At 37.2% G+C, this 24,380-nt stretch overlaps 1 pseudogene; it reads right to left on the reverse strand.

The window, feature by feature from the left end:
- Positions 1–673: 673 nt before the first annotated feature.
- On the reverse strand, positions 674–23,313 carry LOC113351265 (annotated as a pseudogene).
- Positions 23,314–24,380: the final 1,067 nt, after the last annotated feature.

The following is a 24,380-nucleotide window of genomic DNA, read 5'->3' on the forward strand; positions in this document are numbered from 1 at the left end:
ATCTGGGAGGCGATATTATCACTAACACTTGTGATCATCGCGCTTTCCTTCACACGTTTTGCGTGATTCCTGTGACGTCATCGCGTGTATCAGCTGTGACGTAGTGGGCTTGTACCCTTCTCCTTTAGATTGACGTAGTGTTCTTATTGGTTGAGCGATATTTTGTATCCACAATTTTTTTATTTTGAGAGTCTGTTAGGAAACCTCCGGAATCAAGAAAAGCCAAGTAATTTTGCTCTTTTTTTTTTTCTAGAAGTCATTCTGAAATTTAGTTCCCAAACTAATATCCGCCTTTAAGTTGAAAAACTACTTCTTGTGATGTGTCGGCAAGAACGATCTTTTTGTCTGCTGACTAATATAAACTTCACTTTTATCATCAGCAGGTCATTTGTCACCAGGAAAAATGAGGTAAAATTTACAAACTACAAGAAAATGTGTACGTTTATTTACAATTGCTAATGTGAAATATTTACAAACAATTTAGCTTAAGAGAAATAGTGGATGACCTTGCTCACCAAACCAAAGGTATGTTTACTGTAACATTCGCAGCATTCAGACACCCCTTGGTTTGGTGAGCAAGGTCATCCACAATATCTCTTAAGCTATACTGACACTATCTTACTGTTGGAGAAAGAATCTTACTTAGAGTAATTACGGATGGAATTAGTAAAACTTACAATTCATCCTGTCCAATTCTGTGAGAGAGATGAGATAACGATTCGAGTTCAAGGAGATATCTAGTAGCCAATGATGCATGTAATGCTTCACCATAAGGAAGTACATCTTCATTGAGAGTGAAGTAAGGGGAATGTTGATTCTCAAATTTTCCAAGTGTATCGTTCTTCATGCCGAGATCGAAATAATATCCGGGAATCAGCTCCGAGAAAATTGAAAAATCCTCTGATCCCATTCTTGGTTTCATGCCTTCCACTTTTTGGGTCCCAAACATATCCCCTGCTACATTTATGAAATGTTGATACAGTACTTCATTGTTGTAAGTTACAGGGTAAAGGTTATCATCTGCGAAGAAGTCGACAGTAGCATTGCATCTGTTGACTGCAGCTTGTGCTACGATAACCTGTAATATTCACGGTGGAAGAAGAGAACCAATATTTTTTGTTGGGTGCAATAATCAAAAACAAGGAAAAAATCAAATAAGCAAAAATTATTGATACTTATCTCCTTTATAATGGAAGTGATCGATTTGATGAAACGGACGAGCTTCCCAGATCTTCGCAGTTGCAACAAGGAAAAACTTTGGAAAAACAGAGTGAGTCACGTGTTCAATATTAGCGCCCGGCTACACTCAAGAGTGATGCTATATCCCTCACAGGACGGATATCTCCAGGATAAAACACCCTACTACACCTACTTCTAGCATATGTAGTAGATGCTCAACTTGAGCTTGGAAACTCCGAAAAAACCCTTAAGGAAAATCGCGAACGCATAAGAAAATAATTTAAAAATATCTTCCCTTGGGAGTCCCTCTAAAATATAGAGAAACCCCTTTCCCATAGATTTTACAAAAGTAATGAATTTCTTTATATAATGGAATAATACAACTTAAAAAGAAGAACTCCCCGATGTGGGACTAAAAAGCTTATATAGTCTCTCAAAACAACTAAAAAGTGGAAACTCCACGGCGTGGGACTAATAAGATTTTCATTCACAAAAGAAAACAATAAATTATAATTTTTATTAAAACTTAAAAAATCATATTTTATTAATTGTTTTCCAACAATCCCCCACATGAATGAAAACTCAATAAAACACGAAAACACAGATAGATCTTGGTAAATCAACAACTCAATCTCGCGAAACTGACTGAACAGACAGACAGATCGTGCATGTTGAAGTCGTACTAGCCATTCCAACGCCATCTCCCTCAGACAACAGTGTTGACCCCAGGGTCATACTATGGATTGCAAAAATCATAGAGTATAGATATCTTTCATCTTTAGTTCCTCACAAGTGAGACTAAAGGTTCCTTTCACCAAAGTGAAAAACATTAACTAGTGAACCCTTAATGACCCTTAGGTCCTAAGTTCCGGTAATACCAAAACCATCAACACGAAAATCACATAAAAAGTGCAGGAAATACCATTTTAGGCAGAGGTGTCCATGAGGTCTTGAACCTTTGCTTAGTGAGATATTACCGGAATTACTAGCTAGAGACATTGAACTATGTCTTGAACTGCTAGCATTTGATGTAATTCTCGATAATGACCACGGATGATATCTCCAAGGTTGCTGCCAAGCTCGTGCCGTTTTGTCCAATTTGGCCCTGGACATATCCTGTTTCTCAGAAAGCTCTAGAGAATCAAAGCTCATATTCTCATAGGAAGCGGCCCCACTTCCTCATTCAGACAGGTGAGTTTCCATAAACAGTGTTACTGCTACACCCCACTTCAATCTTAAATTGAAACTATAGAACTCATTAAGACTTCTTAAAAGTCATCCTTCACATGCTGTCATACTATCACGTCTACACCATAGGGAAGGGACGGAGAATGAAATTCTCTTATAGTGTTTACCTTTACCCACCACAAATTATTTGTCTCATTCGAAACCTTGATCTTGGGATCTCCAGTCAGCAAGTTGAGTATCCTTCATGGCAAGTTTAATTATGAGCTTAAGCCCCTGGTAGGCTTTTAAAGGAGTAAGAAAATAAGACAAAGGATAAGGGGAGACAGAAAGGCCTACATGTTAAACTGCAAGTGCACAGTTGTCATTGTAGTGTGTATGTGCAAGAACAGGTCATTCCACAGGGACTTGGGTGTATGTTTGAAGATTTCCTAAGCTAAAACAGTGGCAGTTGAGAACTTTGAGTTGTGTTGAGACACAACTCAGCTGAGGACAGTGAGATGTCAAAATGTGTAAGAGTGAACAATGGTTGTAACTGAACTAGTGAAGGCAGTGAAGTAAATGTGACAGTGAAGTAGAATAAAAACAATGAAGCAAAGGTAACAGTGGCAGTTAACAGGAAACAAAGCCAAATAAACCAAGGCTGTTAGCCAAGGGCAGGGAGGAGATTGCGGCTGTGGCTAAGCTAAGGCTTAGAATCCACCTTGTGTCCTAGCTAAACAATGCAATTCTAGGTTTAAAATCTTAAGCATCCAACTAGAATGGGGAGAAAATCAGCTTGCTCACTGATTTGCCCCTAGCATTGACTGTCTTTTGAAAGCACAGTCAATCACAGGCATATCAGAGCACCAACCTCTTCCCATTACTCAAGCAAAACAGGCCTTCCTAGCAATTCATCATTCAATAGTACACTAAGGTTTCATCAAATCCCTAGCAAATGGAATTAAAACATCATGAACATTACACAAAACCAAACATAGAACATATGCAGAACATCAAAGTTCTGGACACTGGCTATTCCAGCATAAGCTTTTACATTACACCCACAGTCATATTTATACCCAATTACAAGTTAGGGTTCTTCCCAAAAAAATCCAAAATTCACTCACCTAACACACTGATAACAACCCAATCAACCAACCCATGCTTCAATTATACGTACAATTGATTTCCCCCCAAAAGTTCCCAAATCAGAAAAATTAGGGTTTTAGAAATTAAAATTAGAAATTTACCTAATCTCTGACTCCAATCAAACTTCGACCCATGCTTAGAATTAGTCTTCTCTTGCTTCCCATACCGTCAATTTGCCTCTAGATCGACCTAATTTACCTATTTCACACTTTAGGGTTTCGGTTGAAAATGTGTGAAATAATTAAAGTAGAGGGACTAGGGAGAGGGGAACAATGATGGGTTATCATTGTTTGACGCTGTGGTGATTATGGTGGTGATGGCGGAGCAGTTGGGAGAGCAGGTGGAGGAGCAGGTGGTGGAGATGGTGGTGGTATGGCGTCTGTAGAGGAATGGAGAAGATGGAGTCGATGGTTTTGGGAAGAAAGGTGCGTTTGGTTGGGTATAGGGTGTTCGATACTTGGGTGTTAGGCGGGTTCAGCGAGGTTTGATGATCTGCGACAAGGAGCGATGGATGGGAAGATGGTAGGTGGATCCAACGGCGATACGGAGGTAAGCGTGGAGCGACCGTCGGATGAAGGGATGTAGCAAAACGGACGACCCAAGATGGAGATGGGCGTTGCGATGTAAAGCGGGGGCTTCGGAGTTTGATGTGCGATGATGGAGCGACCGTAGGATGCTGAAATGCTTCGATCTGACGGCTGAAATCCGAGACGGGCTTGGATATAGAAAATGGGTTTGGGTAAGGGTTTTGGGCCTTGGGTATGCCAAGCCCATATCTTCTTTAAGAACAATTCTTCCTCTTCAAGCCCACTTATAGCCTTTTGGTCTTGTGCACGACATTTTTCGCGGCTTCCTTGTGTAACTCCTCCCGACTTTTCATTACTTTTCTTCTCTTTTCGCTCCGCAATTCATCCAAACTTTATTTACAACCTAAAAATGCAAAATTAATTAATAAAAATATTTATTCTTGAAAACAAAGAAAATACAGAATATGGGATAAAATGTAGAATTAATGCACAAAAGATGAGTTAAATGCCAAGAAAAATATATAGAAATATGCACTTTTTTAGCACTCATCAAATACCCCCAAACCTGAATTTTACTTGTCCTCAAGTAAAACAAAACTAAGGAAATCCTAACTATACCACTGTCGCTGGTCTCTCGAATGCATTTAGCGTATGCACTAAGCCTTTTAAACCACTAAGTGTCCCTAGTGGACGAGTTGAAGTCTCGTGAAGGTTTGCTTAGAACGTACCTACAAAGTTCTAGGTCAAAATATGAGCTCAGATTCCATCAAATGTGACATGTGCAAGTCAGTTTAAGCTCACAGCAAAATGGAGATGTCAATCTAGTTATCAAAGGCACAATCCTAGCACTAATAACAAAAAAAGACATGTGATAAGAGTGTAAAGTGTATCTACACATGTGTAAAGAAAGATCTGAAGTTATGACTACTAATCACCAAGAGATAGTTTCTCAGGCTAAGAACCAAGGTCGAAATCTAGCTAGCTGTCCGGACTTTACGAGAATTGTGAATGAGTTGGAGGTATTTCACAATTACTCGCGTTGTACATCAATGGCATACACCCTTCCTTGCTTATTACAATGAAACAACAAAATGACTATTTACATGACTCTTATTTACATTGACTATTCTCTTTTTATTTTTGGAACAAGAGATGATGGAATTGATAAATACTTGATTTTTTGTATTTTTCTGATATTTTTTTTTTTTTTTTTTTTTTTTTGAAAATATACATTTTTTTTTTTTTTTTTTTTTTTTTTTGAATAAGGAAACACTTTTGATACAAATACAAAAGGAAACAAAAGATTACATGACACTTTGCAAGAGGTAGCCCTTTTTGATGCACCCAGTTAAATTCGATGGTTGTCTTTCTTAATGTAACCTCCACCTTCTATCCCAACCAACCAAAGAACAAGCTAGTCAAGTTTCGTTCAGTATTCTAAAGTGATTGGCAATCGTGACTTCCTATCAAACACCTTGAAGATCGAGGCCATACATGTATTGGTAGATCGTGCGCGTGCAAATTTCTTATCACTATGTGAATTGTGCTAGAATCAGGGTGCCTAAATATCTAGACTAAGACTCCTAATAAAAATACATATTTGCACAAGATTCAACATTTCAAGGTAAATGAGCTCCATTTTTATGTTTTTTAATTTTTTAATTTTTTATTTTGATTTTTCAATTTTTTTTTTTTTTTTTTTTTTTTTTTTTGGAATTTTTCAATTTTTTCAAAAAAAGATGGAGTTTTGTTTTCACTTATGGCATATTATCGTGGTATCTACTCTATACCCCCAAACCTAAACTAAACATTGTCCTCAATGTTTAAAAATATGGAAGGAATTAAAATGCAACATATGGAAAGGGACATGCTGAATAGAGTAAAAGGAGAGAGAGTACCCGATTTCGGCGAAAGCAGAATTAAAACTCCGTTATTCAAGGAAAAAAAAAATCCAACATATTTCAGCCGAGATCATATTGGATTAGCAAAATATATACAAAAGGAACAAAAGGGTTTTAAGAAATTTTATCTACTGGATTATATACAAAAATTCACCATACACTAACAATCTAAAGAGTTGAGGATCAACCCAAAAGACAAAGTGTAGAGGTTTCAACAGTTTCACACAATAATAATATGATAGGCATGCAAGTGAAGCTGTGAAACAAAATGAGCTACCCCCAAGCCTGGATTTTTCAACGGATAAAATTTTGGAAACAAAATCTCGCAGTTTTGGGGGTTCATCATGCACAAGGTCTAGCTCAAAATGGACTGTGTTTGGGATGGTCAGAGAAATTAATTCCAACTGTGTTTCTTTAAAGATGTTATATTTAGATGCAAAATGGTCCAAAAGGACTTCGGAGGCACACAGTTCCAATCCTAGATTAGGGACTCTCAGAATAGTTGGTTTAAAATTTTTGTGACAAACCAAATCTAGCTTGGGTGGAAAAATCTCAATCTGTGATTTAGGCGAGAAAGTAGGTGCATCTAAGTTATTTTCATTTGTACGATCAATAGTACTAGCACATACTTTCCCTAAATCAGAAACAGGTAAATCATGCACACATTCATGGAACAAAACATCAAGACCTAAATCGGGATCATGATTGTCCAAAGTACTCACATCAACATCAGAAGGGACAGCATCTTGTGACTTAGGCATGGAATCAGACACAACTAATTCATTTTCAATTATAGGAACATTAGTGTCTACAGAAGATTCAATTTTTCCTATATCATGCTCATCTTCAATGAACAATTGTACAAGCCCATAAGTAAGTTCTCTAAGAGTTTTATTTCCATCCCCAGGAGCAGACCAAAATCCAGACATGTTATGTTTATCAAGCAATTACACAATTAAAAAGAGAATAAGGCCCACAATTTTCAGTAATGGGTTTCAAAATTTTGGTTTTAGACTTTAAGGATAAAGCCTATTTGGGAATTTGGTTTAAATGGGAGCAATTTTTGGTTTTTTAAAATTTGGGAGCAAGTTTGGTTTTAATGGGATAAAAGAAAAAAATTTGGTTGTTAAAATGGGAGCAAGTAAAATTTGGTTTTTGAATGGGAGAAAAGTAAAAAATTTTGGTTTTTTTTTTTTTTTTTTTTTTTTTTTTTAAAAAAGAAAATAAAATTTGGTTTTTGAATGGGAGCAAGCCCACTGTTGGTTTTGTGTTTGCTTTGGCTCAGCTGGTTTGAAAACGTTTGGTGAAACTGAGTCCAAAATCTCGGCCTAGAATTTGGGTACTCGGCCCACTAACGAGTTAACCTAGCGTGATCGGTTACAAGCTCAGCTGGGTTTAAAAACCCAGAATACAAGTCCAAATTAAACAAGCTCACAAAAATTAAATACAAGCCCACAAATTAAACAAACAAGCCCACAAAAATTAATTACAAACCCAATAAAAATAAAAAGCCCAAAAATTGGCTTTAATATTACAAGCCCACAATTAAAAATGGAAGCCCACAGGTTGGGTTCTCTTAATGGGTTTAGGCTTACTTGCTTAAGCACAGCCCAGCTGCTCAGTTAGGTTGCAAAAGCCCAGTTGGGCTTTAGATCATCCTAAGCTTTGGCTTTTCTGAGGCCCAGTTGGGTATTTCAGTTGCAAAGCCCAGTTGGGCTTTGTTCTTTTTCAGCTGCTTGGAATCAGCCCAGTTGGGCTTTGGATCATAGCAACAGCAGGACCAGCAGGGGGTAGCAACAACTTGCCTTTGCATAGCAGCAACAGCTGAGGCACAGCAGCAGGACCAGGAACAGCAGCAGGATCAGGAGCAGCAGCAGGAGAAGCAGCTCAGCTCTATTTGGGCTTCACAGCAGCACATCAGCACCAGAGGTTTGTTCTCAGCCTCACAGCAACAACAGCAGGGGCAACAGCTTCAGCAACAGGAGCAATTCAGCAGCAACATGCTGCAACAACAGCACCACAAGCACCTGGCAACTCAGAGAAGAGGTTCAGTTCCCAGAATGATGCAGTTGAAGCAAAGGAGAAGAGATTATGCAAATGATGCAGATGCACTAGAGGTGGTACTAAGTTACAGCTACAGATGCAATATGCAAGATGAGTACACTAAGATGCTTATCAGAACTACACAGCAGGTATGAGCATGCAAAGAACAGCAAGAAAAACTTCAAAAACACGGCAGCCAAGTCCCCGGCAGCGGCGCCAAAAACTTGGTAGGATTTTAAAGGAGTAAGAAAATAAGACAAAGGATAAAGGGAGACAGAAAGGCCTACATGTTAAACTGCAAGTGCACAGTTGTCATTGTAGTGTGTATGTGCAAGAACAGGTCATTCCACAGGGACTTGGGTGTATGTTTGAAGATTTCCTAAGCTAAAACAGTGGCAGTTGAGAACTTTGAGCTGTGTTGAGACACAACTCAGCTGAGGACAGTGAGATGTCAAAATGTGTAAGAGTGAACAATGGTTGTAACTGAACTAGTGAAGGCAGTGAAGTAAATGTGACAGTGAAGTAGAATAAAAACAATGAAGCAAAGGTAACAGTGGCAGTTAACAGGAAACAAAGCCAAATAAACCAAGGCTGTTAGCCAAGGGCAGGGAGGAGATTGCGGCTGTGGCTAAGCTAAGGCTTAGAATCCACCTTGTTTCCTAGCTAAACAATGCAATTCTAGGTTTAAAATCTTAAGCATCCAACTAGAATGGGGAGAAAATCAGCTTGCTCACTGATTTGCCCCTAGCATTGACTGTCTTTTGAAAGCACAGTCAATCACAGGCATATCAGAGCACCAACCTCTTCCCATTACTCAAGCAAACAGGCCTTCCTAGCAATTCATCATTCAATAGTACACTAAGGTTTCATCAAATCCCTAGCAAATGGAATTAAAACATCATGAACATTACACAAAACCAAACATAGAACATATGCAGAACATCAAAGTTCTGGACACTGGCTATTCCAGCATAAGCTTTTACATTACACCCACAGTCATATTTATACCCAATTACAAGTTAGGGTTCTTCCCAAAAAAATCCAAAATTCACTCACCTAACACACTGATAACAACCCAATCAACCAACCCATGCTTCAATTAGACGTACAATTGATTTCCCCCCAAAAGTTCCCAAATCAGAAAAATTAGGGTTTTAGAAATTAAAATTAGAAATTTACCTAATCTCTGACTCCAATCAAACTTCGACCCATGCTTAGAATTAGTCTTCTCTTGCTTCCCATACCGTCAATTTGCCTCTAGATCGACCTAATTTACCTATTTCACACTTTAGGGTTTCGGTTGAAAATGTGTGAAATAAGTAAAGTAGAGGGACTAGGGAGAGGGGAACAATGATGGGTTATCATTGTTTGACGCTGTGGTGATTATGGTGGTGATGGCGGAGCAGTTGGGAGAGCAGGTGGAGGAGCAGGTGGTGGAGATGGTGGTGGTATGGCGTCTGTAGAGGAATGGAGAAGATGGAGTCGATGGTTTTGGGAAGAAAGGTGCGTTTGGTTGGGTATAGGGTGTTCGATACTTGGGTGTTAGGCGGGTTCAGCGAGGTTTGATGATGTGCGACAAGGAGCGATGGATGGGAAGATGGTAGGTGGATCCAACGGCGATACGGAGGTAAGCGTGGAGCGACCGTCGGATGAAGGGATGTAGCAAAACGGACGACCCAAGATGGAGATGGGCGTTGCGATGTAAAGCGGGGGCTTCGGAGTTTGATGTGCGATGATGGAGCGACCGTAGGATGCTGAAATGCTTCGATCTGACGGCTGAAATCCGAGACGGGCTTGGATATAGAAAATGGGTTTGGGTAAGGGTTTTGGGCCTTGGGTATGCCAAGCCCATATCTTCTTTAAGAACAATTCTTCCTCTTCAAGCCCACTTATAGCCTTTTGGTCTTGTGCACGACATTTTTCGCGGCTTCCTTGTGTAACTCCTCCCGACTTTTCATTACTTTTCTTCTCTTTTCGCTCCGCAATTCATCCAAACTTTATTTACAACCTAAAAATGCAAAATTAATTAATAAAAATATTTATTCTTGAAAACAAAGAAAATACAGAATATGGGATAAAATGTAGAATTAATGCACAAAAGATGAGTTAAATGCCAAGAAAAATATATAGAAATATGCACTTTTTTAGCACTCATCAGCCCCATCCTCTTCGATATATTTCTAACTATCTCTTTGGATAAACCTTTCATCAAAAGTTGTGTGATATTCTCCTTGGACTTTATCCAATCAAGAAATAATGCCGATTGAGATTAGTTATTTTTAGCTTTAGCTATTATAGATTGGCTAACAAAATGCATAGATATATCTAGCACTGGCATATGCCAGAGAGGAATGTCTTCTAAAAAGCATCTTAGGCACTCGGCCCCCTCTCGTGCTTTATCTAACGCAATACTCTCAGATTCCATAATGAATTGAGCAATATATGTTTGTCTGAAAATCTTCCAAAAAACAAACTCTCTTGCTAGAGTGAAAACATATACACTGGTAGACTTAGACTCCTCTGAGTCAGCTATCCAGTTTGCATCACAAAGTCCCTCAAGGACAACAAGATACCTTTCATAAATCAAACAAAAGGTAATAGAGTATTTTAGGTACCATAATACTCTACTAAGTGCATCCCAATGCTCTTGTTCTGGAATACAAGTATATATACTTAACTTACTCACAGTATAGGCAATGTATGGACTCTTACAGTTCATTAAATTCATCATACATCCTATAACTCTTGAGTATTCAAGTTAAGATACTCCATTACCCTTATTTTTCTCGAGTCTATAAGAAGAATCGTATGGAGTACACGCAGGCTTACAATCAGATTGATTGTATCTAATAAGCACAAATTCAACATAATAAGAACGACTAAGATTATAAGTTTTTGATTATCTTCTAATCCTCATCCCTAAGATTACATCAAAAGAGCCTGAGTCTTTCTAGTTAACGTTCTCATTCAGTGCATGTTTTTAGTGGAATTAATCACATCTATGTTTGTATAAAGTATACGCATATCATCAACATACAAGCATACAATTACACAGGCATCCTTAACAAGTTACTTGTAAATACACTTGTAAGATTCATTAACTTAAATCCACTACATATTATCACATGATAAAATTTTACATGTCATTATTTACGTGCTTATTTGAAAACCATACAAAGATTTGTTCAATTTACAAACTTTGTCTTCATAACCTTTCACTAAAAAGTCCTCAGGTTGGTCTATGTAAATTTCTTTATCTAATTCACGGTTTTAGAAAAAGTTGTCTTAACATCCATCTGATGTATCTCCAAGTTGTTTATGGAAGCAATATCAATTAGCATCTCAACAGAAGTAATTCTCGTCACAAGTGAATAACAATCAAGGAAATCTACACCTTCAACTTAACTTAATATTTTTCCACAGTTCCATCTACCTATCGTTTCCTCTTAAAGACTCATTTACATCCCATGGTCTTACTCCCTGGAGGTAAACTAGCAAGCTCCCAAGTCTGGTTCCGACGGACTGAGTCCATTTCACTAAATGAAGCTTCTTACCAGAATGAGGTTTCAGTAGATATCAGTGCTTCTTTACAAATCTTGGGCTCAGACTAAGCTAGACATGTTATGAAGTCGATTTCATAAGAAGTCTCAAGTATAATTGTTTTACTTCTCTTAGGCTCAACATCAAGTTCATCTTCCTTTAAAAAAAGTTCTGACTAATTGAAAATAAATTTAGGGGATCAACAACACATCTCTAATGAGGTACATGTTTAGAATAAACATGTTCAAAGAACTCAGCATCCCTGGATTCCGTAATAATATTCACACCAATGTCAGAAAAAATCAGAACACACAACCAAAAATATATATGTAGAAGTATACTCAGCATACCCTATATAAAGACACAATCAACATTTTTGGTTTCAATCTAGTTCTTTTTGGAAGAGGAATTACAATCTTAGTAAAACACCCCCACACTTTGACGCATTCATAAGAAGATCGTCTACCTTTGCATAAATCATATGGAGTTTCATCTGATCCTTAAAAGGGTACTCTATTCAGGATATACTAGTTAAGAGGACTGCCTCCCCCCACAAGGCCACGGGTAATCCTGAACTAATCAACATGGAAATTATTATCTCCTTAAGGATAAGGTTGTTATGTTCAAGGCTTCTAATTGGTTTCCAACTTCAAGTTTATACATCTTAAGGCTTCTAAGGCATCATCCTTATCCCTAAGCAAGTATACAAGATAGTACCTCGTACAATCATCTACGGAAGTTATTAACCATCTTTTACCACAGTGGTTTTGGATTGAACTCATGTCCACTATGCCTAAATGAATTAGTTCTAAAGGCTTAGAATTACTCTGAACATTTGTGCTAAATGGTTTTATAGCATATTTGATTCTTCACAGATTTCACTTTTGTGTTCAAAATCAAAACTAAACTTGGGTACGCGCAGCCTATGCTATCCAGTTAAGTATTGACTTATAAGTTTACGGTTCCAAGTCTACCACGTAAAACAATCAATCACACAAAGAAAGCACAAGAATCAACTATGTTCACATCATCAGTTTTTCCGTTAAGCTTATATAGAACCAAAGTCATATAACTCTTGCTTAAAAAATCGTTGCCTAGTTACAACAAGTTTTCCAAATTCAATTAAGATCTTAAATCTTTTACAATCTACAATAGAACAAGATACAAGATTCTTGCATATGCTCGGAACATGAAAACTTCAAACTTCATTCAATGTGAGAATATTACAGATATGAGCTTCTGCTCGGCCTTTTCTTTTTATGCAACCTCTATTGAAGATGAGTTACTTAAAAAGAGTTTCTCGGCATCCCCTATCCTCTGATAGGAGGTGAACAGGTCTCTGTTTCAACAAACATTCTTGGTGGCTCCAGAGTCCACCTACTGGTATCTCATATTGGTTATTAAAATAACTTCCGACATCATGCCATTGAACTCGTTCTAGTTTGTTTCAACTAAATTAGCATTAACTTTCTACTTTTTAAGGTTTTTATGTTATCTACAATTTACTACCGTGTGGCCAGGAATTTTACAAACATAACAATCACCCTTAATTAAAGTAATGCCAAATTCTGGTTTACGAAACATACCTTTCTTATGAAGACTACACTTAGGGTCCTGTTTCATGTTGTCGCCTTTGTCAGCTTTGGAAGACTTGAATTCATCAACATGCGCCTGTTAGCCATGTCCCTTTCCAGTTTCATGTCACAATCTTCGTTTATACTCTGACTAGGGAGATAGTAATTTCACAATCACCTAAAACACCACATCTCACAAACCTTAGTTCTAAATCGGAAAATAAAATATGAGTTTTGAAGATAACATCTAGATATACAAACTTTGTTTGAATTACCATTTCAAAAAAAAAAACTCATGGTTACCCAATAAAAACTAATTTAGTTAACAACAAATTTCTGCTCATCAGAATCTTTCAGGAACGTTTCTCTGTTTTGTAAAATATCAAAAAAAAAAAAAAACTTTTACAACTCCAAAATTCTGAAATTTTATGTGGGGAACTATCAGGATGTCTACTACATTAGGTCAAAAGGGTTCATCGAAATTCCTTTTAGGTGAAGAGATAAATTTGAAACTCTACCGCTAACCAAAAATTCGTTTTTTGTTTTTCACTTCACAATTAACATCCATGATTATTACAAATTTCTAATGTCTTAAGATTGTTGGGTGCAATAATCAAAAACAAGGAAAAATTTAAATAAACAAAATTTACTGATACTTAGCTCCTTTATAGTGGAAGTGATCGATTTGATGAAACAGACGAGCTCCCCAGATCTTCGCAATCCCAACAAGGAAAAACTTTGGAAAACAGAGTGAGTCACGTGTTCAACACGTTTCCCTTAAGATATTAGCACCCGGATACACTCAAGAGTGATGCTATAACCCTCACAGGACGGATATCTCCAGGATAAAACACCCTACTACACCTACTACTAGCATATGTAGTAGATGCTTAACTTGAGCTTGGATACTCCGAAAAAACCCTTAAAGAAAATCGCGAACGCATAAGAAAATAATATAAATATCTTCCCTTGGGGGTCCCTCTAAAATATAGAGAAATCCCTTTCCCATAGTTTTTACAAAAGTAGTGAATTTCTTTATATAATGGAATAATACAACTTAAAAAGAAGAACTCCCCGATGTGGGACTAAAAAGCTTATATAGTCTCTCAAAACAATTAAAAAGTGGAAACTCCACGGCGTGGGACTAATAAGTTTTTCATTCACAAAAGAAAACAATAAATTATAATTTTTATTAAAACTTTAAAAATCATATTTTATTAATCGTTTTCCAACATTTTTTTAACCAATGGTAGAAAGTTAAGGATGCTAACAAATTTAAAGTTTGATTTTTAATTTCACCTCTTCAATTCGATGCATGAGATTCACAAGGATTTCTTTCGAAAGGGATCTAAAAGTACCTCCAATGGTGACTGAATATGGAATAACATTGAATGCTCACCTCCATGGAACTTTGTAACTGTTACTACCTGCAAAACATGTGCTAAATTTACATGAAGAAATATAACATGGAATGGATCATCAGAATACGCAGCAGTTAGATAATGTAGGAATTACTGGCTAGTCCAGTTCTATCAGACCCAGTTAATGGCTAGTCCATCCGTGGAAAAGATTTCCTCTTTAGTCCAAAAACATGTTTTTGGACTAGATTATTTACTCTCTAGTCCAAAAACTTCGTGGAGACTATAAAGTTTATTTTATAAATTCCTAAAACACCCTTCCAGGTCTAATTAGTATCAACACATGTAAATGTTACTAGTAGTATGTTACTACATACTAGTAGTATCAATACGGTGATACTACATATTAATATGTACTGTATTAGTAGTAACAAAAATATCTTATTGTTACTAGTAAATTATGTAACTACTTTACTATACTAAACTAGTATACTACTATAGTATAGTAAACTAGTAAACTAGTAGTAACTAGTATTAGTAGTAAAATATGTAGTATCAATACATAACAAATTTTTTTTGATATGTAGTATCAATACATAACATACTACATATCAATATGTAGTATCAATATATAACATACTACATATCAAACATACTACATATCAATATATAACATACATGTCAATATGTAGTATCACTACATAACATATTACATATCAATATGTAGCATCAATATATAACATATTACTACTAGTATACTACATACTACATATGTTATTACTACATATTACATATTAGCTACTACTAGCATATTACATACTACATATGTTATTACTACATACTACATACTAGTTATTATTAATTATTACTAGTATACTAGTTACTACTAGTATATACTACTAGTATACTATACTACATATCAATATATAATATACTACATATCAATATGTAGTATCAATATATAACATACTACATATCAATATATAACATACTACATGTCAATATGTAGTATCAATACATAACATACTACTACTAGTATACTAGTTACTACTAGTATACTACATACTACATATGTTATTACTACATACTACATACTAGTTACTACTAGTATATTACATACTACATATGTTATTACTACATACTACATACTAGTTACTACTAATTACTACTAGTATACAAGTATACTACATATTACATATGTAGTAACATATGTATTATTATACGTAATGTTATATACTAGGGTTAGTAGAGTAAATTTACTCTTTTCAAAACTTTTTTGGAGTAGGGAGTAAATGTTTTTTGGCGCTGGACTAGCCAGTAACCTGGGTCGGGTTTTCTGGACTAAGAAGTAAATCCCTCTTAGATAATTCATAAGCACAATATTTACCCAAATTCGGGTCATCAACAGTTCCCGGTTTCATATCTTATTGGACATTGTCATTTGTCAAGAACAAAAGACAGCTCGAAACACTCGAAATTAGACATGGCAAAGGAGACCTTTAATGGTTTGAAGACACATCTGATAAGAATCTTATTTTTAGGACCTATCATGAAAACATGTTCGAAGGCGTAAGTACATGTGAGTCCTGTGGATCAGCTTCACGTGAAACAAGATGTTGCAAGCTAAGGATTGTATTCGATGCAGATAATATTGGGTCAATTGTATGTTGTAGGATTGCTGCATGACCCCCCCTTTCCTCTAATCACAGCCTCAAAAATGCCGTACCCAGCTAGGATAGGGCCAGGTATGGAGGATACGGAGCCAGATTTTATCATAGGAGTCACATGCAACGCGAAGATAGCATTGATGTTCTGCAATGCACCAACTTCTATCATTATCTTCGCACCCCCTGCCTCTTCTTTGGCAGGTTGGAAAAATAAGGCAACAGTTCCCTGTCAGAAGCTAATCAATGTTGATTACACTAATGGAGCAATGAATAATTGCTCAAGAAACCAACTCATTTCTACTGTAAAAAAACAACCAACAACCTCAAGAAAAATATTGGAATGAGTAGGGCATATCTGGAAAACAAACCTTCAGTTCCTGGCGATGATCTTGAAGTATTTTTGCTGCACCAAGAAGCATTGCAACATTAGCATCATGCCCACAAGCATGCATCTTTCCAGGAACTTTACTTTTATGATCCCACTCCACCATCTCCTGAAAAAAAATAACCCCCATCACACCAAAAATCTTATGTACATAACCAAAAAAAATTCCGAAATCAAAAATGAAAACCAAACCTGCATCAGGAGAGCATCCATATCAGCTCTTAAAGCAACAAAAGGTGGTTCACCGCTACCAACATAACATATAACACCAGTAACAACAATTTGTTAGGATTTTCTTATGGAATCACTGACAACCGCGTAATAACGGATCTTGAGATATTATGATGAATAAGAAGTAAACTAAGCACAAACAACTATAATAATACGAGAAAGATAAATCAACTAACAAGACACAAGATTAATAATGGTTCGACCAAATACATACAACTTGTATATATTGTCTACGTCCACTTTGAGCCACACCGACTCAAATCCACTATGAAGAAAAACGATTACAACGTCGTGTGAATCACAGCAAACCCTTGGTAACACCGCAACAATTACCCGAGAAGATAACCTTGTCTCTTGTTCCTGACTAATATGTTATCACAACGAAACCCTAGTTTTAGCCCTAAAAGCTATACAAGAAATCTCTCACCGATCTCTTAATCGTTTTTTACACAATACAATTCTACAAGGCCTAATTACCTATTTACATAGGTTACAAACTTGGCCACCAAGAATCCTATCCGGTTTAGGAAACCCCTTCCCTAAATAACCACGGCTAACTTTAGGAAATAATAATTAGTCTTCAATAACTAACAATCTCCCACTTTGAAGACTCATTTGTTGTCCTCAATTCTTCCTTTCTTCAACTTTGGATTGACGGTGCTAAAACATCTTCTTTGTCAGTGCGGCTCCCTTCCCAGATCTTCATTATGAGAGACCAACTAAATCCTTGCAGAGCGTTAGCTTTTTTGATGTAACTCCCTTGGTAAACATATCCGTCGGATTCTTCAAACCAAGAATCTTCTCGAGCTTCAACTCTACTTCTTCTAAGAGATCTCGAATGAAATGATAACGAATATCTATATGCTTCGTCCTAGCATGATAAGCTGAGTTCTTGGCTAAATGTACAGCGCTTTGACTGTCGCTTAACAGAACACTATCTCGTTGTTCCTTTCCAAACTCATCTAATAAACCTCGTAACCAAATCATCTGCTTACTCGCTTCTGTTACTGCTACGTACTCCGCTTCCGTAGTAGAAAATGTTACCAACTTATGTAACCATGAGTTCCAACTCACTGCAGCTGACCCCATAGTATAAACATAACCGGTCGTACTTCGCCTTTTATCTACATCACATGCGAAGTCTGCATCCGCATAACCCCTCAAGATAGAACCACATTTTCCATAACACAATGGTACGTTTGTGTTACCTCTTAAATACCTGAGAATCCACTTCACAACTTCCCAATGTTGTTTTGCTGGGTTGCTTTGATATCTACTCACTACTCCCACTGCATGTGCAATATCCGGTCTCGTGCACACCATATCATACATTAGACTCCCAATCGCCGAAGAATATGGTACGTTAGCCATGTACTCCTTTTCTTCATTTGTCTTCGCACACTGCATACTTGAAAGACGAATTTTACTTCCAAGTGGAGAACTAACTGGTTTAGCATTCTCCATATTGAACCTTTTCAACACTCGTTCAATATTATTCAGCCTGACTAAGCATAAGTATACCCTTAGCTCTGTCTCTTATGATCCTCATACCAAGAATCTGCTTTGCTTCACCAAGATCTTTCATAGCAAACTCACTTGCTAATTGTTTCTTCAAATTCTCAACTTCTTGTAGAGATGTTCCGGCAACCAACATATCATCCACATACAGTAATAATATGATGTAGTCAGAACCACACCTTTTGAAGTAACAATAATGATCTACATTACACCGTGAGTAACCACCTCTATGCATGAAGTTATCAAACTTCTTGTACCACTGTCTCGGGGCTTGTTTTAAACCATACAAACTCTTCTTTAGCTTGCACACTATCTCTTCCTTGACTTTTACTATGAATCCTTCTGGATGCTTCATGTAAATTTTTTCATCTAGGTCACCATGAAGAAAAGCTGTCTTTACATCCAACTATTCAAGGTAGAGATCTTCAGAAGCCACTAGACTTAACACTACTCGAATAGTAGTCATCTTCACAACTGGAAAAAAATATCTCATTGTAATCAACACCAGGTTTTTGCTGGAAACATTTCACAACCAACCTCGCCTTGTAGCGAATTTCTCCATTTACTTCAGACTTCATCCGATAAACCCACTTGTTATGCAACGCCTTCTTACCTCTTGGTAATTTTACTAACACCCAAGTGCCATTCTCCTCAAGTGAATTCATATCATCTTCCATATAAAGTTTCCACTTTACTGAATCATCATCCGCTAGTGCTTCTCTAATATCTTCAGGTTCACCTCCATCCGTAAGTAATAGATAATTCAGAGCGTACCTTGGGTTCGGTTTCGGAGTTCTTGACTATCTTCGTACTTCTTGTGGAACTGTAGGAGTAACTCCCACTGCAGCAGAAGTCCCTTCTTGTACTTCTCCGCCATCAGCAACATCGTGCTCTTCTTGTACCACATTTTTTCCAGAAACATCATCAATATCGATATACAACTCCTTATCGACGTTATTTGATCCAACATCTTCAACTTTTGTTTTATTCCTGTCCTTGTACATCTCATTCTCATTAAAAATGATGTCTCTACTTCTAATAACTTTGTGACCCTCATAGTCCCAAAGTTTATACCCAAAAGCGTCATTTCCGTAACCAAGGAATATACACTTCTTTGCTTGAGCACCTATATTAGACCTCTCACCGGGACTAAGATGAACATAACCAACACAACCAAAAACTTTCAAATATGAAATATTTACCTTTTTTCCGGTCCAAACCTCCTATGGTATCTTCATATCTAATGGACTATTAGGTGTCTTATTGATTAGATAAGCAGCCGTTTCTGTTTCATGTACCCAGAAGGTCTCGGGCAAACCAGACTGCAACCTCATGCACCTAGTGATCGGTGCCTAAGAATGCATAATTCTATAACATTTTGCTGGCATTTATCCCATTCATGTGCCTTAATTTCCCATTTTATTTCAAATCTTGTATTTTATTGTTTTCAAGTAAATTTGTTTATTCTAACTTAATTTTGTAAGTTTAGGTAGTTAAACAAAGCTTGGTGCTTGGAAAAGAAGAGGAGCAGAAAATTCGTGGTATGTAACAGTGGAGGAAAGAATGCAGCTAGAAGTCTATGAGGAGTGCGGAAGAAGTGTCACAGAAGAAGACTTTGCAATCTCTTTACATTCACTGGCATAAGAGAAGACATGGGCTTGAGAGAGAGATGTCAAGGGCCCAAGAAAATCATATCTGATCTTGGGCCCTTGAGAGAGATGTCAAGGGCCCAAGATCAGAGCATGAATAGGATAAAAACAATTGAAGTTTACAACATCATTTAAAATAAAAACTAACCCTTGAGGCACTGGCTATTCCAATCCTCTTGGGTGAATCACTGGCTAGTCCAGACCTCAAGGGTTAGTTTTTATTTTAAATGATGTTGTAAACTTCAATTGTTTTTATCCTATCCATGCTCTGATCTTATTGTGATTGAATTGTCTAGGATTGAATATCCTTATAGGTTGTTAAAACACTAAGCAAGCTTCTCTGCGGGTAGTTGCAGTGTGAGAGCCCCAACTACCACAAGGTTTAGAATTCATCTTAGTGCCTTTAGCCTCCTTTCTATACCAACCCTTAGATGAACAACCGGCTTTGAACCGCAACTGTCTTCTAGTTATTCAGAAAGCCTAGAAGCTGACTGATAACTAACAAGGGACAAGAACATAGTTGGAAGACCTGCCTTTGTTTCTTTATCACTGCCCTTGGCTAACAGCCTTGGTTTGTTTGTCTTTGTTTCACTGTTCTTGTTCACTGCCACTGATTTTTCTTGTTAACTGTCACTTGCTTCATTACTTCAATTCACACCCAAGTCTCTGTGGTTCGACCCTGCCTTGCACACTCACTACAACAGACCCTGTGCACTTGCAGGCATCATTTCTGTGACTCTTTTAGAGAGCCACCACCTAGCACGTGCATTCAATGTCCAATTCATACGTTCTGCTACTCCATTCTCCTGTGGCGTCCTTGGAACTTTCCTCTCCAAACGAATTCCATTTGTAGCACATAACTGTAAGAATTTTGTTTTGTCATACTCACCACCGTTATCTGACCTTAGACACTTCAACTTTAGACCAGTTTATGTTTCAACCAAAGATTTCCACTTCTTAAACACTTCATACACCTCGAACTTATTCTTCATGAAGTAAAGCCACACCTTCCTTGAGTGATCATCAATAAAGGTGACATAATATTGGAACCCGTTGTGAGATACAACATCAATTGGTCCCCATACATCTGTGTGAACCAAATCAAGATTCTCACTTCTCAAGGCTCTGCCGCCTCTGCTGAAACTAACCCGTTTTTGCTTTCCAAGAACACAGTCTTCGCAAAAACTCATATCAACAGACTTCACCTTAGGTAGATATCCTCCCGAACATAGAACCTTCATGTTCTTATCACTCATGTGCCCTAATCTTCTATGCAATAAGCTAGTGTCTTCACCACTACTAGCCATTGCTATAGTAGTTCCATCTGAAGTCCGGTATAGAGTACCGACTCTAACTCCACGAGATAATACTATAGCTCATTTCTTCGCTTTTCAATTGTGTTTCGTAAGCACAACTTCACAGTCATCATCACAAACTTGGCCCACAGACACCAATTTCTTCTTCAAATTTGGAACGTGTCGTACATCCTTCAATTTCCATGTCGAACCGTTGACTTTCAAGATCACATCACCCAAACCAATGATGTCGCATGCTTCATCGTCACCGAAGAATACTTGGCCATAGTATCCTTCTTTATAAGAGATCGTAACACTCTTATCACCCGTTGCATGGAAAGAAGCTCTCGAGTCTATAATCCAAGACTCATCTTGCTTGTCCTCAGAGAGTAGTAGAAATCCTTCTGTAATCACCTTCTTGTTATCAACAAGGACCTTCACCAGTTCCGCAGCTGCAACTACATTGACCTCTTCTTGATTACCTTTGTTTCCACCATTATTAGCACCTTTGTTTTCCGGACAATCGATCTTGAAGTATCCTACTTTCTTACACGCCCAACACTCAACAACACCTCTAGGACGGGATTGAGATCTCCCCCTAGACTTCCCTCTAGACTTTCATCTGGCGTTTTTGTTGTTCCTGTTTGAAGTCCTTCCTCTATCTTCTTCTTGCATACTTAAGGCTGAGCTTGAAGTACTAGAACTGTAACCTTGTTATATTCTTCTCTCCTCTTCGGCAATTAACCTTTGTTGTACATCATCAAGCTTCAACTTCTCGCTACCTGCGGAATTACTAATGGTTGTTCTTGTCGTTTCCCAACTCTTTGATAATGACGACAACAACCGTAAAGCTTGAACTTCATCATCAAAGGTAATACTAACTTTTGAAAGTTGAGAAATAACTGATTTAAACTTCCCAAGATGTGCTGAAATCGCTTCGCCTTCTTGCATCTTCAGATTAAATAATTCTTCACACAACATAATCTTCCCCGAGGCTGATGACTTTTGATACAACTTTTCAAGTTTATCCATAAGATCCTTCGTACTAGTTTCCTCTTGTACGTTATTGTAGACTTCCTCTGTTAGACATCTACGGATCACGGATACACACTTGCGATCAAGAGTTGTCCATTCATCGTCTTTGCGTGCTCCCTTTTTCGCAACTCCACCCAATGGATCAGCAAGGTCTTTCTCATATAGGTAGTCTTCCATCTGAGACTTCCAAAACACAAAGTTCTTCCAATTGAAAACTTTAACTCTAGCTACCTTACTTTCGTTATTATCACCCATAACTCCCACTCCAATCGTACTACGATAAACCTTAAAGATCTAACCCGAGCTCTGATACTAGTTGTCAGGATTTTCTTATGGAATCACTGACAACCGCGGAATAACGGATCTTGAGATATTATGATGAATAATAAGTAAACCAAGCATAAGCAACTATAATAATACGAGAAAGATAAATCAACTCACAAGACACAAGATTTATAGTGGTTCGACCAAATACATACAACTTGTATATATTGTCTACGTCCAGTTTGAGCCGCACCAACTCAAATCCACTATGAAGAAAAACGATTACAACGTCGTGTGAATCCCAGCAAACCCTTGGTTACACCGAAACAATTACCCGAGACAATAACCTTGTCTCTTGTTCCTCACCAATATGTTATCACAACGAAATCTTAGCTTTATCCCTAAAAGCTATACAAGAAATCTCTCACCGATCTCTTAATCGTTTTCTACACAATACAATTCTACAAGACCTAATTACCTATTTATATAGGTTACAGACGTGGCCACCAAGAATCCTATCCGGTTTAGAAAACCTCTTCCCCAAATAACCACGGCTAACTGTAGAAAATAATAATTAGTCTTCAATAACTAACACAATTGGATGTTTATAAACAACACCCATTTTATCTAATTCACTTCTTATCAATTTACTAGTCTCGTATTCTTCAAAACCAAGTTCTGGGTTCTCATGAATTTTCCTTCTCACATCAACCATTCATTTAACAAGCTTTGGTTTTTTTTAGCATAACTTAAGAAATTTGTTGGAATTTCTGATAGTTCTGCTGAACTCAATGAATTAATGGATATTGGCAGAAGCCAAAACAAAGTAAAAATCAAAATCACAGACACTAATTTGCGGAAACCCATTGAGAAAAAAATCTCTACAAATTCAATGAGTGTTTGGATAAAGAAAAGTTGTGAATTTTTTGATTAAAGTGGGAGAGCGTGCCCGGAGTAGGACCGTGAAGCAAATTGGTGTGGGACCCACTAGAAAGTTAGTTTTGGATATACGGGCCTCAACAAATCACTTCCAAAATATTCCAAATTATGAAGGGGGAACTGAGGTTAGGGCCAATAATAAAACAAAATAGGATCATCTAAACCTAAATTGAGTTCACCCCTTATCTCGCATATTTCTAAATGGTAAAATTGTCCTTATATAATCGGGAGATAAGTGCACAACCGGACGTTTCACCTTCTTTCGTAAAGATAAAAATTTTACGGAAGAAGTTTGAGTAGCATTCGGAAGATAAGGAGACAATCGGAAGTTTGAGTAGCATCCGTAAAGAAGAAATTTTTAGGAAGAAGTTTGAGTAGCATTCGGAAGATAAAATTAAAATCGGAGGAATTGAGATAATCGGAAGTTTTAGTAGTTAACCAGACTTCCGAATATAGAGTGGCTCAAAAATCATATTTTGGAAAAAAGTGAAATTTTTTGAATTTTGGACTTGACATAATCGGAAGCAATAGTAGTTAACCAGACCTCCGAATATAGAATGGCTCAAAAATCAGATTTTGGAAAAAAAAAAATCGAATTTTGGACTTGACATAATCAGAAGCAGTAGTAGTTAACCAGATTTCCGAATATAGAGTGGCTTAAAAATCATATTTTGGAAAAAAACTCAAATTTTCAAATTTTATACTAATCATAATCGGAAGACCAAATAATTCATTTGACTACCAAATATGTGTTGGCTCCCAAATGAGAACCACCATGAGCCTTGGCATATAGAAACTTTGGAACCACCATGAGCCTCGCCATATAGAGCCTTGGCACTACTATATTCAGAGGTTTATATTGTTTCTCGATCTCCGAATATAGAGTGGCCCAAAAATCATATTTTGGAAAAAAACTCAAATTTTCGAATTTTGTACTAGTCATAATCGGAAGAACAAGT

Source organism: Papaver somniferum, chromosome 2 (assembly GCF_003573695.1).
Source record: "Papaver somniferum cultivar HN1 chromosome 2, ASM357369v1, whole genome shotgun sequence".
Classification (NCBI taxonomy): domain Eukaryota; kingdom Viridiplantae; phylum Streptophyta; class Magnoliopsida; order Ranunculales; family Papaveraceae; genus Papaver; species Papaver somniferum.